Source organism: Mesoplodon densirostris (genome assembly GCF_025265405.1).
Source record: "Mesoplodon densirostris isolate mMesDen1 chromosome Y unlocalized genomic scaffold, mMesDen1 primary haplotype SUPER_Y_unloc_1, whole genome shotgun sequence".
Lineage (NCBI taxonomy): Eukaryota > Metazoa > Chordata > Mammalia > Artiodactyla > Ziphiidae > Mesoplodon > Mesoplodon densirostris.
Genome location: NW_026778236.1, coordinates 2,219,259 through 2,235,722, shown reverse-complemented (window position 1 = coordinate 2,235,722; position 16,464 = coordinate 2,219,259).

Below are 16,464 nucleotides of genomic sequence, written 5' to 3'. Positions count from 1 at the left end.
TGACTAAGCTAAATAAGGACAAAAATCCCTTCTGGAGCTGCAAAGAAGCAGGGAATGTGACCCCCAAACTCCTGCTTCCCCAATGAGTATGCCACCCCTTCCTCTGTATGCCCCTCATAACCGGCTTGCCAGTGGAACCCAGGGCAGCAGCTCCTCACCTAACTGCCTGCTCTCCCTGAGGGCATATTCTTGCTTAAATAAATCCTCACTTTACTTGCTTAACCGCCTGTCTCATGCCCAACTCTTGGCATGAAGAGCAAGCACCTTCAATTCACTGGGAACCCAATGAGAATTTACACATGAGGAAGAAAGGAACAAACACATTTCTCTTAAAAACTAGTGGAGAGGGCCTCCCTGCTGGCGCAGTGGTTGAGAGTCCGCCTGCCGATGCAGGGGATACGGGTTCGTGCCCCGGTCTGGGAGGATCCCACGAGCCGCGGAGCGGCTGGGCCCGTGAGCCATGGCCGCTGGGCCTGCGCGTCTGGAGCCTCTGGGTACCGAGCCCGTGCTCCGCGGTGGGAGGGGCCACAGCAGTGAGAGGCCCGCATACCGCAAAAAACAAAAGTGCAAGCGGAACAAACTGGCGCCCGGCATACGCTCCACTACCCGCAAGTGAGAGTCAACAGCAAAGAGGGTACGCCGCTAATCACAGTTAAGTTATCTACTCAATATATTCCCTCCCGCAGCATTTCAAACCTAGCTCCACCCCCACCCCCAACTTCTCAATTCACGGACAAATTCCAGGAACTTCACTGGCTTTTCATCGCTGCCTTGGCAACTGATTCTCCAGGAGAACAAACATTAAACGTACTGTTCAAGAACAACTGATAGACTTCTCGAGACACTGTCTATTCAGACATATTTATACAAACACCACTTACTCGGCTCTTATCTCTTACAGAAAAAGCCTGAGAGAAAAATCAAAATCTGAATTACCATGCTTTCTCTGGTAACAGGAGAACATATAGGTGTCAACTCTTTCTCCTGAGGTATAAATTATTCTCTCCTCCCTAAAATGCCGAATTTCTTACCTTATTTTGTCCTCCTCTTCAGAAGTCCTCCTTCCGCGTCTCTTCAGACGACCGTTAACTAAACTAAGGCTCGAGAGCAAGCGCTCTACTTCTAGAAAGAGGCTAAGGAACCAGATGTAGCGGTGGGTGGGGGAAGGGATGAGCCGCAGGGGAGGTAGGGAAGATGGAAGATGTGGAGGTGGGGGAGGGGTGAACAGAGAAACTCGCAAGAGAAACAAGCAAGAGAATCTCGAGGGAGAACTCGAGGGAGAAACTCTAAAGAAAACTGCAACAGCAGAATGTGTTCTCTACTTTTTACTGCATACTTTTCCCAGTTGCTTTAATTTAATCAATATAAAGGAGAAGGGCTTCCCAGGTGGCGCAGTGGTTGAGAGTCCGCCTGCTGATACAGGGGACACGGGTTCGTGCCCCGGTCCGGGAGGATCCCACATGCCCCTGAGCTGCTGGGCCCCTGAGCCATGGCCGCTGAGCCTGCCCGTCCGGAGCTTGTGCTCCACAACGGGAGAGGCCACAACGGTGAGATGCCTGCGTACCGTAAAAAAAAAAAAAAAAGGAAAAGGCATTTTGGGGTAATAACGTGAAGCTCCAGGTAATCAGTAGGGAGAGTTCAGGGATTTCTTGATAGACGTAAAATGGGGAGGACCAGATCATGAAGCATTCTGCTTGCTATGCAGATATGCTACTTACTTAATTTTTTTAGTGGAACTGTTAAAATAATCTGAAACAGAAAGATGAATGTCTAGAAGACATAATGCATCTGGTGATTTCATATGATACGAAGTCAGGCAGACAGAAAATAATCTAAACTTCAAAATTTAGTAGTTATATGAAACTGGGTAAGCTACCTACACTCTTAAATTTACCTAGTCTACAAAAACAAGATGATAAAGAATTATCAGATAGGGTTATTGTGACGTTAAATGACGTACTGAGCACATTGAGCTGAAAACATAATTCAGGGTTCAAAACAAAAGTGTGAAAATATTGTAATTACTTTTATATGAAGTGGGAGCCTGAGGTTAATTTGTAATTCTGCCTTTTTTAGAGACTGGTCAAAATCATGAAACTGTTTTTTTTGTTGTTGTTGTTGCGGTATGCCGGCCTCTCACCGCTGGGGCCCCTCCCGTTGCGAAGCACAGGCTCCGGACGCGCAGGCTCAGAGGCTATGGCTCACGGGGCCAGCCGCTCCGCGGCATGTGGGATCCTCCCGGACCGGGGCACGAACCCGTGTCCCCTGCATCGGCAGCCGGACTCTCAACCACTGGGCCACTAGGGAAGCCCAGACCTGTGGTGTTAATGCTTTGCATTGGTAGTGTCTTAATCGTATATTAACCATTATTGAGCACTTGAGAAAAGTATGCAATGAAATGTGTTCATGTAAACACCAGTTGATCAGTTGATGGTGATCAGTTAGTATTTCTTGGGACACTTTCCATAGTCTAGATAGATAACAGCTGTATGCATTATACAAAAGCTGATCTTTAAATCAGGCAAAGTTATAACTGTTCCCTAATTTAGGGGTTTTATGGTTTCTACCTAATATGTAGGCCAACCGGCAGCTTCCAAGCAAGTCTACTGGAAGGGACAAGTTCAGTATATAGTAGGAAATCAAAGAATTGTTAGTATTTCAATAATGATTGTTTAATATTTTAACCCTCTGCTTGACAGGAAAGAAACACGAGAGGAAAAACAATTGATATGAAATCTCAGATGGTGTCTGAGAAAATCATCTTATAGAGGTTTGGATATCACTCATTCATGAACAAAATTAAATCTGGATGTTAAGCATGTTTTTCAGTGACTGCAATGCAATTAAAGGACTGTGAGGTTAAGATTACTGTAATTGCTACAGCAGGCGAGTAGCTAGATATGAGCAGAGTAGTGGAAGAGGGGCCAGGTGGCAGGAAATGAAGCACCTGGTAAAGAGCAGAGGTCCATGGGCAGACAAAGAAAAACAGGAACCTCCAGACTGACAGGAAACTGCACATTTTCGGTGGTAAGTGTCCTGAAGGCAGACAAAGAGAGATGAGGAAAGACAGGAATCTCCTACTTCCAAATGTAACCTGTTGCTCATTATGCTCTCCTTACAATAAAATTAGCCTTGCAGACAAGCAGCACACACCATGCAGTGAGGCCATGACACTTCTGACTAAGCTAAATAAGGACAAAAATCCCTTCTGGAGCTGCAAAGAAGCAGGGAATGTGACCCCCAAACTCCTGCTTCCCCAATGAGTATGCCACCCCTTCCTCTGTATGCCCCTCATAACCGGCTTGCCAGTGGAACCCAGGGCAGCAGCTCCTCACCTAACTGCCTGCTCTCCCTGAGGGCATATTCTTGCTTAAATAAATCCTCACTTTACTTGCTTAACCGCCTGTCTCATGCCCAACTCTTGGCATGAAGAGCAAGCACCTTCAATTCACTGGGAACACAATGAGAATTTACACATGAGGAAGAAAGGAACAAACACAGTTCTCTTAAAAACTAGTGGAGAGGGCCTCCCTGGTGGCGCAGTGGTTGAGAGTCCGCCTGCCGATGCAGGGGATACGGGTTCGTGCCCCGGTCTGGGAGGATCCCATGTGCCGCGGAGCGGCTGGGCCCGTGGGCCATGGCCGCTGAGCCTGCGCGTCTGGAGCCTCTGGGTACCGAGCCCGTGCTCCGCGGTGGGAGGGGCCACAGCAGTGAGAGGCCCGCATACCGCAAAAAACAAAAGTGCAAGCGGAACAAACTGGCGCCCGGCATACGCTCCACTACCCGCAAGTGAGAGTCAACAGCAAAGAGGGTACGCCGCTAATCACAGTTATCTACTCAATATTCCCTCCCGCAGCATTTCAAACCTAGCTCCACCCCCACCCCCAACTTCTCAATTCACGGACAAATTCCAGGAACTTCACTGCCTTTTCATCGCTGCCTTGGCAACTGATTCTCCAGGAGAACAAACATTAAACGTACTGTTCAAGAACAACTGATAGACTTCTCGAGACACTGTCTATTCAGACATATTTATACAAACACCACTTACTCGGCTCTTATCTCTTACAGTAAAAGCCTGAGAGAAAAATCAAAATCTGAATTACCACGCTTTCTCTGGTAACAGGAGAACATATAGGTGTCAACTCTTTCTCCTGAGGTATAAATTATTCTCTCCTCCCTAAAATGCCGAATTTCTTACCTTATTTTGTCCTCCTCTTCAGAAGTCCTCCTTCCGCGTCTCTTCAGACGACCGTTAACTAAACTAAGGCTCGAGAGCAAGCGCTCTACTTCTAGAAAGAGGCTAAGGAACCAGATGTAGCGGTGGGTGGGGGAAGGGATGAGCCGCAGGGGAGGTAGGGAAGATGGAAGATGTGGAGGTGGGGGAGGGGTGAACAGAGAAACTCGCGAGAGAATCTCGAGGGAGAACTCGCGGGAGAAACTCTAAAGAAAACTGCAACAGCAGAATGTGTTCTCTACTTTTTACTGCATTACTTTTCCCAGTTGCTTTAATTTAATCAATATAAAGGAGAAGGGCTTCCCAGGTGGCGCAGTGGTTGAGAGTCCGCCTGCCCATACAGGGGACACGGGTTCGTGCCCCGGTCCGGGAGGATCCCACATGCCCCTGAGCTGCTGGGCCCCTGAGCCATGGCCGCTGAGCCTGCCCGTCCGGAGCTTGTGCTCCACAACGGGAGAGGCCACAACGGTGAGATGCCCGCGTACCGTAAAAAAAAAAAAAAAAGGAAAAGGCATTTTGGGGTAATAACGTGAAGCTCCAGGTAATCAGTAGGGAGAGTTCAGGGATTTCTTGATAGACGTAAAATGGGGAGGACCAGATCATGAAGCATTCTGCTTGCTATGCAGATATGCTACTTACTTAATTTTTTTAGTGGAACTGTTAAAATAATCTGAAACAGAAAGATGAATGTCTAGAAGACATAATGCATCTGGTGATTTCATATGATACGAAGTCAGGCAGACAGAAAATAATCTAAACTTCAAAATTTAGTAGTTATATGAAACTGGGTAAGCTACCTACACTCTTAAATTTACCTAGTCTACAAAAACAAGATGATAAAGAATTATCAGATAGGGTTATTGTGAGGTTAAATGACGTACTGAGCACATTGAGCTGAAAACATAATTCAGGGTTCAAAACAAAAGTGTGAAAATATTGTAATTACTTTTATATGAAGTGGGAGCCTGAGGTTAATTTGTAATTCTGCCTTTTTTAGAGACTGGTCAAAATCATGAAACTGTTTTTTTTGTTGTTGTTGTTGTGGTATGCCGGCCTCTCACCGCTGGGGCCCCTCCCGTTGCACAGGCTCCGGACGCGCAGGCTCAGAGGCTATGGCTCACGGGGCCAGCCGCTCCGCGGCATGTGGGATCCTCCCGGACCGGGGCACGAACCCGTGTCCCCTGCATCGGCAGCCGGACTCTCAACCACTGGGCCACTAGGGAAGCCCAGACCTGTGGTGTTAATGCTTTGCATTGGTAGTGTCTTAATCGTATATTAACCATTATTGAGCACTTGAGAAAACTATGCAATGAAATGTGTTCATGTAAACACCAGTTGATCAGTTGATGGTGATCAGTTAGTATTTCTTGGGACACTTTCCATAGTCTAGATAGATAACAGCTGTATGCATTATACAAAAGCTGATCTTTAAATCAGGCAAAGTTATAACTGTTCCCTAATTTAGGGGTTTTATGGTTTCTACCTAATATGTAGGCCAACCGGCAGCTTCCAAGCAAGTCTACTGGAAGGGACAAGTTCAGTATATAGTAGGAAATCAAAGAATTGTTAGTATTTCAATAATGATTGTTTAATATTTTAACCCTCTGCTTGACAGGAAAGAAACACGAGAGGAAAAACAATTGATATGAAATCTCAGATGGTGTCTGAGAAAATCATCTTACAGAGGTTTGGATATCACTCATTCATGAACAAAATTAAATCTGGATGTTAAGCATGTTTTTCAGTGACTGCAATGCAATTAAAGGACTGTGAGGTTAAGATTACTGTAATTGCTACAGCAGGCGAGTAGCTAGATATGAGCAGAGTAATGGAAGAGGGGCCAGGTGGCAGGAAATGAAGCACCTGGTAAAGAGCAGAGGTCCATGGGCAGACAAAGAAAAACAAGAACCTCCAGACTGACAGGAAACTGCACATTTTCGGTGGTAAGTGTCCTGAAGGCAGACAAAGAGAGATGAGGAAAGACAGGACTCTCCTACTTCCAAATGTAACCTGTTGCTCATTATGCTCTCCTTACAATAAAATTAGCCTTGCAGACAAGCAGCACACACCATGCAGTGAGGCCATGACACTTCTGACTAAGCTAAATAAGGACAAAAATCCCTTCTGGAGCTGCAAAGAAGCAGGGAATGTGACCCCCAAACTCCTGCTTCCCCAATGAGTATGCCACCCCTTCCTCTGTATGCCCCTCATAACCGGCTTGCCAGTGGAACCCAGGGCAGCAGCTCCTCACCTAACTGCCTGCTCTCCCTGAGGGCATATTCTTGCTTAAATAAATCCTCACTTTACTTGCTTAACCGCCTGTCTCATGCCCAACTCTTGGCATGAAGAGCAAGCACCTTCAATTCACTGGGAACACAATGAGAATTTACACATGAGGAAGAAAGGAACAAACACAGTTCTCTTAAAAACTAGTGGAGAGGGCCTCCCTGGTGGCGCAGTGGTTGAGAGTCCGCCTGCCGATGCAGGGGATACGGGTTCGTGCCCCGGTCTGGGAGGATCCCATATGCCGCGGAGCGGCTGGGCCCGTGAGCCATGGCCGCTGGGCCTGCGCGTCTGGAGCCTCTGGGTACCGAGCCCGTGCTCCGCGGTGGGAGGGGCCACAGCAGTGAGAGGCCCGCATACCGCAAAAAACAAAAGTGCAAGCGGAACAAACTGGCGCCCGGCATACGCTCCACTACCCGCAAGTGAGAGTCAACAGCAAAGAGGGTACGCCGCTAATCACAGTTAAGTTATCTACTCAATATTCCCTCCCGCAGCATTTCAAACCTAGCTCCACCCCCACCCCCAACTTCTCAATTCAGGGACAAATTCCAGGAACTTCACTGGCTTTTCATCGCTGCCTTGGCAACTGATTCTCCAGGAGAACAAACATTAAACGTACTGTTCAAGAACAACTGATAGACTTCTCGAGACACTGTCTATTCAGACATATTTATACAAACACCACTTACTCGGCTCTTATCTCTTACAGTAAAAGCCTGAGAGAAAAATCAAAATCTGAATTACCACGCTTTCTCTGGTAACAGGAGAACATATAGGTGTCAACTCTTTCTCCTGAGGTATAAATTATTCTCTCCTCCCTAAAATGCCGAATTTCTTACCTTATTTTGTCCTCCTCTTCAGAAGTCCTCCTTCCGCGTCTCTTCAGACGACCGTTAACTAAACTAAGGCTCGAGAGCAAGCACTCTACTTCTAGAAAGAGGCTAAGGAACCAGATGTAGCGGTGGGTGGGGGAAGGGATGAGCCGCAGGGGAGGTAGGGAAGATGGAAGATGTGGAGGTGGGGGAGGGGTGAACAGAGAAACTCGCAAGAGAAACAAGCAAGAGAATCTCGAGGGAGAACTCCCGGGAGAAACTCTAAAGAAAACTGCAACAGCAGAATGTGTTCTCTACTTTTTACTGCATACTTTTCCCAGTTGCTTTAATTTAATCAATATAAAGGAGAAGGGCTTCCCAGGTGGCGCAGTGGTTGAGAGTCCGCCTGCCCATACAGGGGACACGGGTTCGTGCCCCGGTCCGGGAGGATCCCACATGCCCCTGACCTGCTGGGCCCCTGAGCCATGGCCGCTGAGCCTGCCCGTCCGGAGCTTGTGCTCCACAATGGGAGAGGCCACAACGGTGAGATGCCCGCGTACCGTAAAAAAAAAAAAAAAGGAAAAGGCATTTTGGGGTAATAACGTGAAGCTCCAGGTAATCAGTAGGGAGAGTTCAGGGATTTCTTGATAGACGTAAAATGGGGAGGACCAGATCATGAAGCATTCTGCTTGCTATGCAGATATGCTACTTACTTAATTTTTTTAGTGGAACTGTTAAAATAATCTGAAACAGAAAGATGAATGTCTAGAAGACATAATGCATCTGGTGATTTCATATGATACGAAGTCAGGCAGACAGAAAATAATCTAAACTTCAAAATTTAGTAGTTATATGAAACTGGGTAAGCTACCTACACTCTTAAATTTACCTAGTCTACAAAAACAAGATGATAAAGAATTATCAGATAGGGTTATTGTGAGGTTAAATGACGTACTGAGCACATTGAGCTGAAAACATAATTCAGGGTTCAAAACAAAAGTGTGAAAATATTGTAATTACTTTTATATGAAGTGGGAGCCTGAGGTTAATTTGTAATTCTGCCTTTTTTAGAGACTGGTCAAAATCATGAAACTGTTTTTTTTGTTGTTGTTGTTGCGGTATGCCGGCCTCTCACGGCTGGGGCCCCTCCCGTTGCGAAGCACAGGCTCCGGACGCGCAGGCTCAGAGGCTATGGCTCACGGGGCCAGCCGCTCCGCGGCATGTGGGATCCTCCCGGACCGGGGCACGAACCCGTGTCCCCTGCATCGGCAGCCGGACTCTCAACCACTGGGCCACTAGGGAAGCCCAGACCTGTGGTGTTAATGCTTTGCATTGGTAGTGTCTTAATCGTATATTAACCATTATTGAGCACTTGATAAAACTATGCAATGAAATGTGTTCATGTAAACACCAGTTGATCAGTTGATGGTGATCAGTTAGTATTTCTTGGGACACTTTCCATAGTCTAGATAGATAACAGCTGTATGCATTATACAAAAGCTGATCTTTAAATCAGGCAAAGTTATAACTGTTCCCTAATTTAGGGGTTTTATGGTTTCTACCTAATATGTAGGCCAACCGGCAGCTTCCAAGCAAGTCTACTGGAAGGGACAAGTTCAGTATATAGTAGGAAATCAAAGAATTGTTAGTATTTCAATAATGATTGTTTAATATTTTAACCCTCTGCTTGACAGGAAAGAAACACGAGAGGAAAAACAATTGATATGAAATCTCAGATGGTGTCTGAGAAAATCATCTTACAGAGGTTTGGATATCACTCATTCATGAACAAAATTAAATCTGGATGTTAAGCATGTTTTTCAGTGACTGCAATGCAATTAAAGGACTGTGAGGTTAAGATTACTGTAATTGCTACAGCAGGCGAGTAGCTAGATATGAGCAGAGTAATGGAAGAGGGGCCAGGTGGCAGGAAATCAAGCACCTGGTAAAGAGCAGAGGTCCATGGGCAGACAAAGAAAAACAAGAACCCCCAGACTGACAGGAAACTGCACATTTTCGGTGGTAAGTGTCCTGAAGGCAGACAAAGAGAGATGAGGAAAGACAGGACTCTCCTACTTCCAAATGTAACCTGTTGCTCATTATGCTCTCCTTACAATAAAATTAGCCTTGCAGACAAGCAGCACACACCATGCAGTGAGGCCATGACACTTCTGACTAAGCTAAATAAGGACAAAAATCCCTTCTGGAGCTGCAAAGAAGCAGGGAATGTGACCCCCAAACTCCTGCTTCCCCAATGAGTATGCCACCCCTTCCTCTGTATGCCCCTCATAACCGGCTTGCCAGTGGAACCCAGGGCAGCAGCTCCTCACCTAACTGCCTGCTCTCCCTGAGGGCATATTCTTGCTTAAATAAATCCTCACTTTACTTGCTTAACCGCCTGTCTCATGCCCAACTCTTGGCATGAAGAGCAAGCACCTTCAATTCACTGGGAACACAATGAGAATTTACACATGAGGAAGAAAGGAACAAACACAGTTCTCTTAAAAACTAGTGGAGAGGGCCTCCCTGGTGGCGCAGTGGTTGAGAGTCCGCCTGCCGATGCAGGGGATACGGGTTCGTGCCCCGGTCTGGGAGGATCCCATATGCCGCGGAGCGGCTGGGCCCGTGAGCCATGGCCGCTGGGCCTGCGCGTCTGGAGCCTCTGGGTACCGAGCCCGTGCTCCGCGGTGGGAGGGGCCACAGCAGTGAGAGGCCCGCATACCGCAAAAAACAAAAGTGCAAGCGGAACAAACTGGCGCCCGGCATACGCTCCACTACCCGCAAGTGAGAGTCAACAGCAAAGAGGGTACGCCGCTAATCACAGTTAAGTTATCTACTCAATATTCCCTCCCGCAGCATTTCAAACCTAGCTCCACCCCCACCCCCAACTTCTCAATTCAGGGACAAATTCCAGGAACTTCACTGGCTTTTCATCGCTGCCTTGGCAACTGATTCTCCAGGAGAACAAACATTAAACGTACTGTTCAAGAACAACTGATAGACTTCTCGAGACACTGTCTATTCAGACATATTTATACAAACACCACTTACTCGGCTCTTATCTCTTACAGTAAAAGCCTGAGAGAAAAATCAAAATCTGAATTACCACGCTTTCTCTGGTAACAGGAGAACATATAGGTGTCAACTCTTTCTCCTGAGGTATAAATTATTCTCTCCTCCCTAAAATGCCGAATTTCTTACCTTATTTTGTCCTCCTCTTCAGAAGTCCTCCTTCCGCGTCTCTTCAGACGACCGTTAACTAAACTAAGGCTCGAGAGCAAGCGCTCTACTTCTAGAAAGAGGCTAAGGAACCAGATGTAGCGGTGGGTGGGGGAAGGGATGAGCCGCAGGGGAGGTAGGGAAGATGGAAGATGTGGAGGTGGGGGAGGGGTGAACAGAGAAACTCGCGAGAGAATCTCGAGGGAGAACTCGCGGGAGAAACTCTAAAGAAAACTGCAACAGCAGAATGTGTTCTCTACTTTTTACTGCATACTTTTCCCAGTTGCTTTAATTTAATCAATATAAAGGAGAAGGGCTTCCCAGGTGGCGCAGTGGTTGAGAGTCCGCCTGCCCATACAGGGGACACGGGTTCGTGCCCCGGTCCGGGAGGATCCCACATGCCCCTGACCTGCTGGGCCCCTGAGCCATGGCCGCTGAGCCTGCCCGTCCGGAGCTTGTGCTCCACAACGGGAGAGGCCACAACGGTGAGATGCCCGCGTACCGTAAAAAAAAAAAAAAAGGAAAAGGCATTTTGGGGTAATAACGTGAAGCTCCAGGTAATCAGTAGGGAGAGTTCAGGGATTTCTTGATAGACGTAAAATGGGGAGGACCAGATCATGAAGCATTCTGCTTGCTATGCAGATATGCTACTTACTTAATTTTTTTAGTGGAACTGTTAAAATAATCTGAAACAGAAAGATGAATGTCTAGAAGACATAATGCATCTGGTGATTTCATATGATACGAAGTCAGGCAGACAGAAAATAATCTAAACTTCAAAATTTAGTAGTTATATGAAACTGGGTAAGCTACCTACACTCTTAAATTTACCTAGTCTACAAAAACAAGATGATAAAGAATTATCAGATAGGGTTATTGTGAGGTTAAATGACGTACTGAGCACATTGAGCTGAAAACATAATTCAGGGTTCAAAACAAAAGTGTGAAAATATTGTAATTACTTTTATATGAAGTGGGAGCCTGAGGTTAATTTGTAATTCTGCCTTTTTTAGAGACTGGTCAAAATCATGAAACTGTTTTTTTTGTTGTTGTTGTTGCGGTATGCCGGCCTCTCACGGCTGGGGCCCCTCCCGTTGCGAAGCACAGGCTCCGGACGCGCAGGCTCAGAGGCTATGGCTCACGGGGCCAGCCGCTCCGCGGCATGTGGGATCCTCCCGGACCGGGGCACGAACCCGTGTCCCCTGCATCGGCAGCCGGACTCTCAACCACTGGCCCACTAGGGAAGCCCAGACCTGTGGTGTTAATGCTTTGCATTGGTAGTGTCTTAATCGTATATTAACCATTATTGAGCACTTGAGAAAACTATGCAATGAAATGTGTTCATGTAAACACCAGTTGATCAGTTGATGGTGATCAGTTAGTATTTCTTGGGACACTTTCCATAGTCTAGATAGATAACAGCTGTATGCATTATACAAAAGGTGATCTTTAAATCAGGCAAAGTTATAACTGTTCCCTAATTTAGGGGTTTTATGGTTTCTACCTAATATGTAGGCCAACCGGCAGCTTCCAAGCAAGTCTACTGGAAGGGACAAGTTCAGTATATAGTAGGAAATCAAAGAATTGTTAGTATTTCAATAATGATTGTTTAATATTTTAACCCTCTGCTTGACAGGAAAGAAACACGAGAGGAAAAACAATTGATATGAAATCTCAGATGGTGTCTGAGAAAATCATCTTACAGAGGTTTGGATATCACTCATTCATGAACAAAATTAAATCTGGATGTTAAGCATGTTTTTCAGTGACTGCAATGCAATTAAAGGACTGTGAGGTTAAGATTACTGTAATTGCTACAGCAGGCGAGTAGCTAGATATGAGCAGAGTAATGGAAGAGGGGCCAGGTGGCAGGAAATCAAGCACCTGGTAAAGAGCAGAGGTCCATGGGCAGACAAAGAAAAACAAGAACCCCCAGACTGACAGGAAACTGCACATTTTCGGTGGTAAGTGTCCTGAAGGCAGACAAAGAGAGATGAGGAAAGACAGGACTCTCCTACTTCCAAATGTAACCTGTTGCTCATTATGCTCTCCTTACAATAAAATTAGCCTTGCAGACAAGCAGCACACACCATGCAGTGAGGCCATGACACTTCTGACTAAGCTAAATAAGGACAAAAATCCCTTCTGGAGCTGCAAAGAAGCAGGGAATGTGACCCCCAAACTCCTGCTTCCCCAATGAGTATGCCACCCCTTCCTCTGTATGCCCCTCATAACCGGCTTGCCAGTGGAACCCAGGGCAGCAGCTCCTCACCTAACTGCCTGCTCTCCCTGAGGGCATATTCTTGCTTAAATAAATCCTCACTTTACTTGCTTAACCGCCTGTCTCATGCCCAACTCTTGGCATGAAGAGCAAGCACCTTCAATTCACTGGGAACACAATGAGAATTTACACATGAGGAAGAAAGGAACAAACACAGTTCTCTTAAAAACTAGTGGAGAGGGCCTCCCTGGTGGCGCAGTGGTTGAGAGTCCGCCTGCCGATGCAGGGGATACGGGTTCGTGCCCCGGTCTGGGAGGATCCCATATGCCGCGGAGCGGCTGGGCCCGTGAGCCATGGCCGCTGGGCCTGCGCGTCTGGAGCCTCTGGGTACCGAGCCCGTGCTCCGCGGTGGGAGGGGCCACAGCAGTGAGAGGCCCGCATACCGCAAAAAACAAAAGTGCAAGCGGAACAAACTGGCGCCCGGCATACGCTCCACTACCCGCAAGTGAGAGTCAACAGCAAAGAGGGTACGCCGCTAATCACAGTTAAGTTATCTACTCAATATTCCCTCCCGCAGCATTTCAAACCTAGCTCCACCCCCACCCCCAACTTCTCAATTCAGGGACAAATTCCAGGAACTTCACTGGCTTTTCATCGCTGCCTTGGCAACTGATTCTCCAGGAGAACAAACATTAAACGTACTGTTCAAGAACAACTGATAGACTTCTCGAGACACTGTCTATTCAGACATATTTATACAAACACCACTTACTCGGCTCTTATCTCTTACAGTAAAAGCCTGAGAGAAAAATCAAAATCTGAATTACCACGCTTTCTCTGGTAACAGGAGAACATATAGGTGTCAACTCTTTCTCCTGAGGTATAAATTATTCTCTCCTCCCTAAAATGCCGAATTTCTTACCTTATTTTGTCCTCCTCTTCAGAAGTCCTCCTTCCGCGTCTCTTCAGACGACCGTTAACTAAACTAAGGCTCGAGAGCAAGCGCTCTACTTCTAGAAAGAGGCTAAGGAACCAGATGTAGCGGTGGGTGGGGGAAGGGATGAGCCGCAGGGGAGGTAGGGAAGATGGAAGATGTGGAGGTGGGGGAGGGGTGAACAGAGAAACTCGCGAGAGAATCTCGAGGGAGAACTCGCGGGAGAAACTCTAAAGAAAACTGCAACAGCAGAATGTGTTCTCTACTTTTTACTGCATACTTTTCCCAGTTGCTTTAATTTAATCAATATAAAGGAGAAGGGCTTCCCAGGTGGCGCAGTGGTTGAGAGTCCGCCTGCCCATACAGGGGACACGGGTTCGTGCCCCGGTCCGGGAGGATCCCACATGCCCCTGAGCTGCTGGGCCCCTGAGCCATGGCCGCTGAGCCTGCCCGTCCGGAGCTTGTGCTCCACAACGGGAGAGGCCACAACGGTGAGATGCCCGCGTACCGTAAAAAAAAAAAAAAAAGGAAAAGGCATTTTGGGGTAATAACGTGAAGCTCCAGGTAATCAGTAGGGAGAGTTCAGGGATTTCTTGATAGACGTAAAATGGGGAGGACCAGATCATGAAGCATTCTGCTTGCTATGCAGATATGCTACTTACTTAATTTTTTTAGTGGAACTGTTAAAATAATCTGAAACAGAAAGATGAATGTCTAGAAGACATAATGCATCTGGTGATTTCATATGATACGAAGTCAGGCAGACAGAAAATAATCTAAACTTCAAAATTTAGTAGTTATATGAAACTGGGTAAGCTACCTACACTCTTAAATTTACCTAGTCTACAAAAACAAGATGATAAAGAATTATCAGATAGGGTTATTGTGAGGTTAAATGACGTACTGAGCACATTGAGCTGAAAACATAATTCAGGGTTCAAAACAAAAGTGTGAAAATATTGTAATTACTTTTATATGAAGTGGGAGCCTGAGGTTAATTTGTAATTCTGCCTTTTTTAGAGACTGGTCAAAATCATGAAACTGTTTTTTTTGTTGTTGTTGTTGCGGTATGCCGGCCTCTCACGGCTGGGGCCCCTACCGTTGCGAAGCACAGGCTCCGGACGCGCAGGCTCAGAGGCTATGGCTCACGGGGCCAGCCGCTCCGCGGCATGTGGGATCCTCCCGGACCGGGGCACGAACCCGTGTCCCCTGCATCGGCAGCCGGACTCTCAACCACTGGGCCACTAGGGAAGCCCAGACCTGTGGTGTTAATGCTTTGCATTGGTAGTGTCTTAATCGTATATTAACCATTATTGAGCACTTGAGAAAACTATGCAATGAAATGTGTTCATGTAAACACCAGTTGATCAGTTGATGGTGATCAGTTAGTATTTCTTGGGACACTTTCCATAGTCTAGATAGATAACAGCTGTATGCATTATACAAAAGGTGATCTTTAAATCAGGCAAAGTTATAACTGTTCCCTAATTTAGGGGTTTTATGGTTTCTACCTAATATGTAGGCCAACCGGCAGCTTCCAAGCAACTCTACTGGAAGGGACAAGTTCAGTATATAGTAGGAAATCAAAGAATTGTTAGTATTTCAATAATGATTGTTTAATATTTTAACCCTCTGCTTGACAGGAAAGAAACACGAGAGGAAAAACAATTGATATGAAATCTCAGATGGTGTCTGAGAAAATCATCTTACAGAGGTTTGGATATCACTCATTCATGAACAAAATTAAATCTGGATGTTAAGCATGTTTTTCAGTGACTGCAATGCAATTAAAGGACTGTGAGGTTAAGATTACTGTAATTGCTACAGCAGGCGAGTAGCTAGATATGAGCAGAGTAATGGAAGAGGGGCCAGGTGGCAGGAAATCAAGCACCTGGTAAAGAGCAGAGGTCCATGGGCAGACAAAGAAAAACAAGAACCCCCAGACTGACAGGAAACTGCACATTTTCGGTGGTAAGTGTCCTGAAGGCAGACAAAGAGAGATGAGGAAAGACAGGACTCTCCTACTTCCAAATGTAACCTGTTGCTCATTATGCTCTCCTTACAATAAAATTAGCCTTGCAGACAAGCAGCACACACCATGCAGTGAGGCCATGACACTTCTGACTAAGCTAAATAAGGACAAAAATCCCTTCTGGAGCTGCAAAGAAGCAGGGAATGTGACCCCCAAACTCCTGCTTCCCCAATGAGTATGCCACCCCTTCCTCTGTATGCCCCTCATAACCGGCTTGCCAGTGGAACCCAGGGCAGCAGCTCCTCACCTAACTGCCTGCTCTCCCTGAGGGCATATTCTTGCTTAAATAAATCCTCACTTTACTTGCTTAACCGCCTGTCTCATGCCCAACTCTTGGCATGAAGAGCAAGCACCTTCAATTCACTGGGAACACAATGAGAATTTACACATGAGGAAGAAAGGAACAAACACAGTTCTCTTAAAAACTAGTGGAGAGGGCCTCCCTGGTGGCGCAGTGGTTGAGAGTCCGCCTGCCGATGCAGGGGATACGGGTTCGTGCCCCGGTCTGGGAGGATCCCATATGCCGCGGAGCGGCTGGGCCCGTGAGCCATGGCCGCTGGGCCTGCGCGTCTGGAGCCTCTGGGTACCGAGCCCGTGCTCCGCGGTGGGAGGGGCCACAGCAGTGAGAGGCCCGCATACCGCAAAAAACAAAAGTGCAAGCGGAACAAACTGGCGCCCGGCATACGCTCCACTACCCGCAAGTGAGAGTCAACAGCAAAGAGGGTA